Source organism: Heptranchias perlo, chromosome 12 (assembly GCF_035084215.1).
Source record: "Heptranchias perlo isolate sHepPer1 chromosome 12, sHepPer1.hap1, whole genome shotgun sequence".
Classification (NCBI taxonomy): Eukaryota; Metazoa; Chordata; class Chondrichthyes; order Hexanchiformes; family Hexanchidae; genus Heptranchias; species Heptranchias perlo.
The window spans coordinates 64722117-64732116 of record NC_090336.1 but is presented as its reverse complement, the minus strand read 5'-3'; the positions used below and the strand labels follow the sequence as shown (position 1 = coordinate 64732116).

The window sequence follows — 10000 nt, the reverse complement described above, 5'->3', positions numbered from 1 at the left end:
CCATTGACAGGACAATGGACAGGGCCCGGCAGCTTGAGACACATCTTTCTTTCAATAAGCAAGTTCTTTTTAAAAAAGTTTCCTTCCACAGCAGCTCTGAGTGAGAGAGAGAGAGAGAGAGAGAGAGAGACACTGACTGACTGACTGATACTGACACCGACACACACACACACACATACTATTTATTATTATTTTAAACGACAAAGGTGTTCAGAAGGAAGTCCTGGGGGGAAGGCAGGCAGGGAGGGACGGACACAGGGAAGTCCGCACAAAACAGGTCCCCTGGAACCTCTGACCCAGAAAACCGGGTTCCTGGTGAAAGCAGTCCTGCCATTGACATGACAATGGACAGGGCCCGGCAGCTTGAGACACATCTTTCTTTCAATATGCAAGTCCTTTTTAAAAAAGTTTCCTTCCACAGCAGCTCTGAGTGAGAGAGAGAGAGAGAGAGAGAGAGAGAGAGACACTGACTCACTGACTGATACTGACACCGACACACACACACACACACACACACACACACACACACATATTATTTATTATTATTTTAAACGACAAAGCTGTTCAGAAGGAAGTCCTGGGGGGAAGGCAGGCAGGGAGGGACGGACACAGGGAAGTCCGCACAAAACAGGTCCTTTGGAACCTCTGACCCACAAAACCGGGTTCCTGGTGAAAGCAGTCCTGCCATTGACATGACAATGGACAGGGCCCGGCAGCTTGAGACACATCTTTCTTTCAATATGCAAGTTCTTTTTAAAAAAGTTTCCTTCCACAGCAGCTCTGAGTGTGAGGGAGAGAGAGAGAGAGACACTGACTGACTGACTGATACTGACACCGACACACACACACACACACACACACATATTATTTATTATTATTTTAAATTGATTTTTAGAACAGGGAGATGGAAAAGGGGCTTGCTCTGTCCACTCCACGCATCGACCCAGTATTGCAGTGTTTCTGGGAACGGTGCAGCTCCCTGTGGGGAGATATTCAAAAGGAAAAACAGCTCTTTCCCAGTGTCTCTGAGTGTGTGTGTGTGTGTGTGTGTGTATTATTACTGAGAATAAAGCTGATATCTCTCTCTCTCTCTCTCTCTCTCACTCAGAGCTGCTGTGGAAGGAAACCGTTTTAAAAAGACCTTTCTCAGCTCAGTGGTATTTTTTTCTTCTCCAAGGCTGAGTGCCGCTCGCACGTAGCGATATAATTCAAAGTGCAAAATAACTTGGCGTCGTTGACTTGAAACAAGCAGGGTCTGCTTCCAAATGAAAGCTGCGCTCCCGAACTGGACTGACTGTCTGTCTGTCTGTCTGTCTGTTTGTCAAGGGGTGGAAAAGGCGGCGGTGGTGGTGAGGGTGGAGCTTTACGCTCAGGAGGGGAGACTTTCTTTCAGAGGTGCCAATTAATCTGCAGCAGAAAGTCATCCCCCCCGACCGGGATTCGAAGCCCGGTCCTGACCACATGACCACCGGGGAGAGTTGCCTCAAGTCCCTGAGGGACCTGGACACGAGGCCGAATACACACGCACGCCTGCTGCACTGGCAGCAGCGACCAACAGGGGGCTGACCGGCTGATCCTTCCCTTTCACAGGCAGGCTTTTGGCCCTCGCTCAAACGACAAAGGTGTTCAGAAGGAAGTCCTGGGGGGAAGGCAGGCAGGGAGGGACGGACACAGGGAAGTCCGCACAAAACAGGTCCCCTGGAACCTCTGACCCAGAAAAACGGGTTCCTGGTGAAAGCAGTCCTGCCATTGACATGACAATGGACAGGGCCCGGCAGCTTGAGACACATCTTTCTTTCAATATGCAAGTCCTTTTTAAAAAAGTTTCCTTCCACAGCAGCTCTGAGTGAGAGAGAGAGAGAGAGAGAGAGAGAGACACTGACTCACTGACTGATACTGACACCGACACACACACACACACACACACACACACACACACACACATATTATTTATTATTATTTTTAATTGATTTTTAGAACAGGGAGATGGAATAGGGGCTTGCTCCGTCCACTCCACGCATCGACCCAGTATTGCAGTGTCTCTGGGAACGGTGCAGCTCCCCGTGGGGAGATATTCAAAAGGAAAATCAGCTCTTTCCCAGTGTCTCTGTGTGTGTGTGTGTGTGTGTGTGTGTATTATTACTGAGAATAAAGCTGATATCTCTCTCTCTCTCTCTCTCCCTCTCTCTCTCTCACTCAGAGCTGCTGTGGAAGGAAACCTTTTTAAAAAGAACTTTCTCAGCTCAGTGGTATTTTTTTCTTCTCCAAGGCTGAGTGCCGCTCGCACGTAGCGATATAATTCAAAGTGCAAAATAACTTGGCGTCGTTGACTTGAAACAAGCAGGGTCTGCTTCCAAATGAAAGCTGCGCTCCCGAACTGGACTGACTGTCTGTCTGTCTGTCTGTTTGTCAAGGGGTGGAAAAGGCGGCGGTGGTGGTGAGGGTGGAGCTTTACGCTCAGGAGGGGAGACTTTCTTTCAGAGGTGCCAATTAATCTGCAGCAGAAAGCCATCCCCCCCGACCGGGATTCGAAGCCCGGTCCTGACCACGAGACCACCGGGGAGAGTTGCCTCAAGTCCCTGAGGGACCTGGACACGAGGCCGAATACACACGCACGCCTGCTGCACTGGCAGCAGCGACCAACAGGGGGCTGACCGGCTGATCCTTCCCTTTCACAGGCAGGCTTTTGGCCCTCGCTGAAACGACAAAGGTGTTCAGAAGGAAGTCCTGGGGGGAAGGCAGGCAGGGAGGGACGGACACAGGGAAGTCCGCACAAAACAGGTCCCCTGGAACCTCTGACCCAGAAAAACGGGTTCCTGGTGAAAGCAGTCCTGCCATTGACATGACAATGGACAGGGCCCGGCAGCTTGAGACACATCTTTCTTTCAATATGCAAGTTCTTTTTAAAAAAGTTTCCTTCCACAGCAGCTCTGAGTGAGAGAGAGAGAGAGAGAGACACTGACTCACTGACTGATACTGACACCGACACACACACACACACACACACACACACACACACACATATTATTTATTATTATTTTTAATTGATTTTTAGAACAGGGAGATGGAATAGGGGCTTGCTCCGTCCACTCCACGCATCGACCCAGTATTGCAGTGTTTCTGGGAACGGTGCAGCTCCCCGTGGGGAGATATTCAAAAGGAAAATCAGCTCTTTCCCAGTGTCTCTGTGTGTGTGTGTGTGTGTGTGTGTGTATTATTACTGAGAATAAAGCTGATATCTCTCTCTCTCTCTCTCTCCCTCTCTCTCTCTCACTCAGAGCTGCTGTGGAAGGAAACCTTTTTAAAAAGAACTTTCTCAGCTCAGTGGTATTTTTTTCTTCTCCAAGGCTGAGTGCCGCTCGCACGTAGCGATATAATTCAAAGTGCAAAATAACTTGGCGTCGTTGACTTGAAACAAGCAGGGTCTGCTTCCAAATGAAAGCTGCGCTCCCGAACTGGACTGACTGTCTGTCTGTCTGTCTGTTTGTCAAGGGGTGGAAAAGGCGGCGGTGGTGGTGAGGGTGGAGCTTTACGCTCAGGAGGGGAGACTTTCTTTCAGAGGTGCCAATTAATCTGCAGCAGAAAGCCATCCCCCCCGACCGGGATTCGAAGCCCGGTCCTGACCACGAGACCACCGGGGAGAGTTGCCTCAAGTCCCTGAGGGACCTGGACACGAGGCCGAATACACACGCACGCCTGCTGCACTGGCAGCAGCGACCAACAGGGGGCTGACCGGCTGATCCTTCCCTTTCACAGGCAGGCTTTTGGCCCTCGCTGAAACGACAAAGGTGTTCAGAAGGAAGTCCTGGGGGGAAGGCAGGCAGGGAGGGACGGACACAGGGAAGTCCGCACAAAACAGGTCCCCTGGAACCTCTGACCCAGAAAAACGGGTTCCTGGTGAAAGCAGTCCTGCCATTGACATGACAATGGACAGGGCCCGGCAGCTTGAGACACATCTTTCTTTCAATATGCAAGTTCTTTTTAAAAAAGTTTCCTTCCACAGCAGCTCTGAGTGAGAGAGAGAGAGAGAGAGACACTGACTCACTGACTGATACTGACACCGACACACACACACACACACACACACACACACACACACATATTATTTATTATTATTTTTAATTGATTTTTAGAACAGGGAGATGGAATAGGGGCTTGCTCCGTCCACTCCACGCATCGACCCAGTATTGCAGTGTTTCTGGGAACGGTGCAGCTCCCCGTGGGGAGATATTCAAAAGGAAAATCAGCTCTTTCCCAGTGTCTCTGTGTGTGTGTGTGTGTGTGTGTGTGTGTGTGTGTGTGTGTGTATTATTACTGAGAATAAAGCTGATATCTCTCTCTCTCTCTCACTCAGAGCTGCTGTGGAAGGAAACCTTTTTAAAAAGAACTTTCTCAGCTCAGTGGTATTTTTTTCTTCTCCAAGGCTGAGTGCCGCTCGCACGGAGCGATATAATTCAAAGTGCAAAATAACTTGGCGTCGTTGACTTTAAACAAGCAGGGTCTGCTTCCAAATGAAAGCTGCGCTCCCGAACTGGACTGACTGTCTGTCTGTCTGTCTGTCTGTCTGTTTGTCAAGGGGAGGAAAAGGTGGCGGTGGTGGTGGTGGTGAGGGTGGAGCTTTACGCTCAGGAGGGGAGACTTTCTTTCAGAGGTGCCAATTAATCTGCAGCAGAAAGTCATCCCCCCCCAACCGGGATTCGAAGCCCGGTCCTGACCACGAGACCACCGGGGAGAGTTGCCTCAAGTCCCTGAGGGACCTGGACACGAGGCCGAATACACACGCACGCCTGCTGCACTGGCAGCAGCGACCAACAGGGGGCTGACCGGCTGATCCTTCCCTTTCACAGGCAGGCTTTTGGCCCTCGCTCAAACGACAAAGGTGTTCAGAAGGAAGTCCTGGGGGGAAGGCATGGAGGGACGGACACAGGGAAGTCCGCACAAAACAGGTCCCCTGGAACCTCTGACCCAGAAAACCGGGTTCCTGGTGAAAGCAGTCCTGCCCCGCCCTGCCATTAACATGACAATGGACAGGGCCCGGACCAGGCGCAGCGGACGGTAGCGAGCAGTCGGAGGGTGAAAATCCGCCAGTGGGTGAAAAGGAGAGCCGTGCGGTGAGAGGAGGCGGAAAGCGGTTCGCAGACTTTCGCTGTACCTCCGGCGGGCAGCGCCGCACCTCCGAGCGCTCGGTACCGTCCGCTGCGCCTCGTCCTGCCGCACGCGACGAGCCGTCCCCGGAGGAAATCGGCCTCGGCCCTCCTGAGATATCAGCCTCCATACGGGCGTCACAAATCAGTGGACATGGTCAGCTGCAAAGCAGTGTCATTACAACCTTTCATAAACGACAGGGCAGCACCGCACCGCACTGCACTGCACCCCACACTACATCACACTTGCCTGCCTGCCTGCCTGCCGGCCTGCCGCTGCCTACTCTCACCAGCGGACCAAAGTGAGGATAACACCCCGAAGCAAGCATCTCCCTTGCCGCCCACCAGCCCACACCATTCCCCTTGCCTGCCTCCCACAAATTCCACCAGCGAGGCAAAGTGAAAATCAACCCCCAAAAAACGCACTCCACACCGGCCATCGCCCGCTATACACCCCCCCCCCCCCCCCCCCGGGGCGAATATTAAGCCCGAGAACACCGACTGTAACCAACCGCAGTGAAAAGTTGAAGTGGCAACTCATTAACCAGATTTACACTTGGCAACTCATAAACCAAATGAACAAAAAATCTGGTTAATGAGTTGCCCAAAATAAATCTGGTTAATGAGTTGCCACTTCAACTTTTCACTGCGGTTGGTTACAGTCGGTGTTCTCGGGCTTAATATTCACCCCGGGGGGGCGGGGTGGGTGATTCTGGGGGTAGTGTCCGGGAGGGTGAGCCTTTTATTCGGCAGGAGGCGTGTGGGGAAATCATCAACCTGTCAGACGATGAGTTGTCACAAATGCCATTGCTTAATGAAAGCTGCGCTCCCGAACTGGACTGACTGTCTGACTGTCTGTCTGTCCGTTTGTCAAGGGGAGGAAAAGGCGGTGGTGGTGGTGAGGGTGGAGCTTTACGCTCAGGAGGGGAGACTTTCCTTCATGCCAATTAATCTGCAGCAGAAAGTCATCCCCCCCCGACCGGGATTCGAAGCCCGGTCCTGACCACGAGACCACCGGGGAGAGCTGCCTCAAGTCCCTGAGGGACCTGGACACGAGGCCGAGGACACACGCACGCCTGCTGCACTGGCAGCAGCGACCAGCAGGGGGCTGACCGGCTGATCCTTCCCTTTCACAGGCAGGCTTTTGGCCCTCGCTCAAACGACAAAGGTGTTCAGAAGGAAGTCCTGGGGGGGAGGGAGGGAGGCAGGGAAATCAGCACAAAGCAGGTCCCCTGGAATCTCACACCTGCGTCCCAGAAAACAGGTCTCCTGGTCAAAGCAGTCCTGCCCCGTCCTGCCATTAACGTGACAATGGACAGGGCCCGGCAGCTTGAGACACATCTTTTTTTCAATATGCAAGTCCTTTTTAAAAAAGTTTCCTTCCACAGCAGCTCTGAGTGAGAGAGAGAGAGAGAGAGACACTGACTCACTGACTGATACTGACACCGACACACACACACATATTATTTATTATTATTTTAAACGACAAAGCTGTTCAGAAGGAAGTCCTGGGGGGAAGGCAGGCAGGGAGGGACGGACACAGGGAAGTCCGCACAAAACAGGTCCCCTGGAACCTCTGACCCAGAAAAACGGGTTCCTGGTGAAAGCAGTCCTGCCATTGACATGACAATGGACAGGGCCCGGCAGCTTGAGACACATCTTTCTTTCAATATGCAAGTCCTTTTTAAAAAAGTTTCCTTCCACAGCAGCTCTGAGTGAGAGAGAGAGAGAGAGAGAGAGAGACACTGACTCACTGACTGATACTGACACCGACACACACACACATATTATTTATTATTATTTTAAACGACAAAGCTGTTCAGAAGGAAGTCCTGGGGGGAAGGCAGGCAGGGAGGGACGGACACAGGGAAGTCCGCACAAAACAGGTCCCCTGGAACCTCTGACCCAGAAAAACGGGTTCCTGGTGAAAGCAGTCCTGCCATTGACATGACAATGGACAGGGCCCGGCAGCTTGAGACACATCTTTCTTTCAATATGCAAGTTCTTTTTAAAAAAGTTTCCTTCCACAGCAGCTCTGAGTAAGAGAGAGAGAGAGAGAGAGACACTCACTCACTGACTGATACTGACACCGACACACACACACACACACACACACACATATTATTTATTATTATTTTTAATTGATTTTTAGAACAGGGAGATGGACTAGGGGCTTGCTCCGTCCACTCCACGCATCGACCCAGTATTGCAGTGTCTCTGGGAACGGTGCAGCTCCCTGTGGGGAGATATTCAAAAGGAAAAACAGCTCTTTCCCAGTGTCTCTGTGTGTGTGTGTGTGTGTGTGTGTGTGTGTGTTTTATTACTGAGAATAAAGCTGATCTCTCTCTCTCTCTCTCTCTCTCTCTCACTCAGAGCTGCTGTGGAAGGAAACCGTTTTAAAAAGACCTTTCTCAGCTCAGTGGTATTTTTTTCTTCTCCAAGGCTGAGTGCCGCTCGCACGGAGCGATATAATTCAAAGTGCAAAATAACTTGGCGTCGTTGACTTGAAACAAGCAGGGTCTGCTTCCAAATGAAAGCTGCGCTCCCGAACTGGACTGACTGACTGTCTGTCTGTCTGTTTGTTTGTCAAGGGGTGGAAAAGGCGGCGGTGGTGGTGAGGGTGGAGCATTCCGCTCAGGAGGGGAGACTTTCTTTCAGAGGTGCCAATTAATCTGCAGCAGAAAGCCATCCCCCCCGACCGGGATTCGAAGCCCGGTCCTGACCACGAGACCACCGGGGAGAGTTGCCTCAAGTCCCTGAGGGACCTGGACACGAGGCCGAATACACACGCACGCCTGCTGCACTGGCAGCAGCGACCAACAGGGGGCTGACCGGCTGATCCTTCCCTTTCACAGGCAGGCTTTTGGCCCTCGCTGAAACGACAAAGGTGTTCAGAAGGAAGTCCTGGGGGGAAGGCAGGCAGGGAGGGACGGACACAGGGAAGTCCGCACAAAACAGGTCCCCTGGAACCTCTGACCCACAAAACCGGGTTCCTGGTGAAAGCAGTCCTGCCATTGACATGACAATGGACAGGGCCCGGCAGCTTGAGACACATCTTTCTTTCAATAAGCAAGTTCTTTTTAAAAAAGTTTCCTTCCACAGCAGCTCTGAGTGAGAGAGAGAGAGAGAGAGAGAGAGAGAGAGACACTGACTCACTGACTGATACTGACACCGACACACACACACACACACACACACACACATAATATTATTTATTATTATTTTTAATTGATTTTTAGAACAGGGAGATGGAATAGGGGCTTGCTCTGTCCACTCCACGCATCGACCCAGTATTGCAGTGTTTCTGGGAACGGTGCAGCTCCCCGTGGGGAGATATTCAAAAGGAAAATCAGCTCTTTCCCAGTGTCTCTGTGTGTGTGTGTGTGTGTGTGTGTATTATTACTGAGAATAAAGCTGATATCTCTCTCTCTCTCTCTCTCACTCAGAGCTGCTGTGGAAGGAAACCGTTTTAAAAAGAACTTTCTCAGCTCAGTGGTATTTTTTTCTTCTCCAAGGCTGAGTGCCGCTCGCACGTAGCGATATAATTCAAAGTGCAAAATAACTTGGCGTCGTTGACTTTAAACAAGCAGGGTCTGCTTCCAAATGAAAGCTGCGCTCCCGAACTGGACTGACTGACTGACTGTCTGTCTGTCTGTCTGTTTGTCAAGGGGTGGAAAAGGTGGCGGTGGTGGTGAGGGTGGAGCTTTACGCTCAGGAGGGGAGACTTTCTTTCAGAGGTGCCAATTAATCTGCAGCAGAAAGCCATCCCCCCCGACCGGGATTCGAAGCCCGGTCCTGACCACGAGACCACCGGGGAGAGTTGCCTCAAGTCCCTGAGGGACCTGGACACGAGGCCGAATACACACGCACGCCTGCTGCACTGGCAGCAGCGACCAACAGGGGGCTGACCGGCTGATCCTTCCCTTTCACAGGCAGGCTTTTGGCCCTCGCTGAAACGACAAAGGTGTTCAGAAGGAAGTCCTGGGGGGAAGGCAGGCAGGGAGGGACGGACACAGGGAAGTCCGCACAAAACAGGTCCCCTGGAACCTCTGACCCACAAAACCGGGTTCCTGGTGAAAGCAGTCCTGCCATTGACATGACAATGGACAGGGCCCGGCAGCTTGAGGCACATCTTTCTTTCAATAAGCAAGTTCTTTTTAAAAAAGTTTCCTTCCACAGCAGCTCTGAGTGAGAGAGAGAGAGAGAGAGAGAGAGAGACACTGACTGACTGACTGATACTGACACCGACACACACACACACACACACACACACACACATATTATTTATTATTATTTTAAACGACAAAGGTGTTCAGAAGGAAGTCCTGGGGGGAAGGCATGGAGGGACGGACACAGGGAAGTCCGCACAAAACAGGTCCCCTGGAACCTCTGACCCAGAAAACCGGGTTCCTGGTGAAAGCAGTCCTGCCCCGCCCTGCCATTAACATGACAATGGACAGGGCCCGGACCAGGCGCAGCGGACGGTAGCGAGCAGTCGGAGGGTGAAAATCCGCCAGTGGGTGAAAAGGAGAGCCGTGCGGTGAGAGGAGGCGGAAAGCGGTTCGCAGACTTTCGCTGTACCTCCGGCGGGCAGCGCCGCACCTCCGAGCGCTCGGTACCGTCCGCTGCGCCTCGTCCTGCCGCACGCGACGAGCCGTCCCCGGAGGAAATCGGCCTCGGCCTTCCTGAGATATCAGTCTCCAGGTGGGACAGAAAAACCGGGGGCCCCCGGCTCGCTTTCGGCGGCCCGCTAGTCGACTTCCCGTCGTGCGAACGCGATCCTTCCGGTACCCTTCGGTGCCCCTTGCCCGACTCTAGCTCCGGTGGTAAAGCGGAGTCGGTCGGTCTGACGGCCG

At 52.3% G+C, this 10000-nt stretch overlaps 6 pseudogenes; all 6 read left to right on the top strand.

Annotated features, from left to right (window-relative positions):
- The first annotated feature begins 863 nt into the window (after positions 1 to 863).
- LOC137329210 (U2 spliceosomal RNA) lies at positions 864 to 980 on the top strand (annotated as a pseudogene).
- A 965-nt stretch (positions 981 to 1945) lies between these two features.
- Positions 1946 to 2062, top strand: LOC137329363 (U2 spliceosomal RNA; annotated as a pseudogene).
- A 961-nt stretch (positions 2063 to 3023) lies between these two features.
- Positions 3024 to 3140, top strand: LOC137329483 (U2 spliceosomal RNA; annotated as a pseudogene).
- Positions 3141 to 4101: 961 nt separating this feature from the next.
- LOC137329482 (U2 spliceosomal RNA) lies at positions 4102 to 4218 on the top strand (annotated as a pseudogene).
- Positions 4219 to 7264: 3046 nt separating this feature from the next.
- Positions 7265 to 7381, top strand: LOC137329723 (U2 spliceosomal RNA; annotated as a pseudogene).
- A 970-nt stretch (positions 7382 to 8351) lies between these two features.
- Positions 8352 to 8468, top strand: LOC137329949 (U2 spliceosomal RNA; annotated as a pseudogene).
- The last annotated feature ends 1532 nt before the right edge of the window (positions 8469 to 10000 follow it).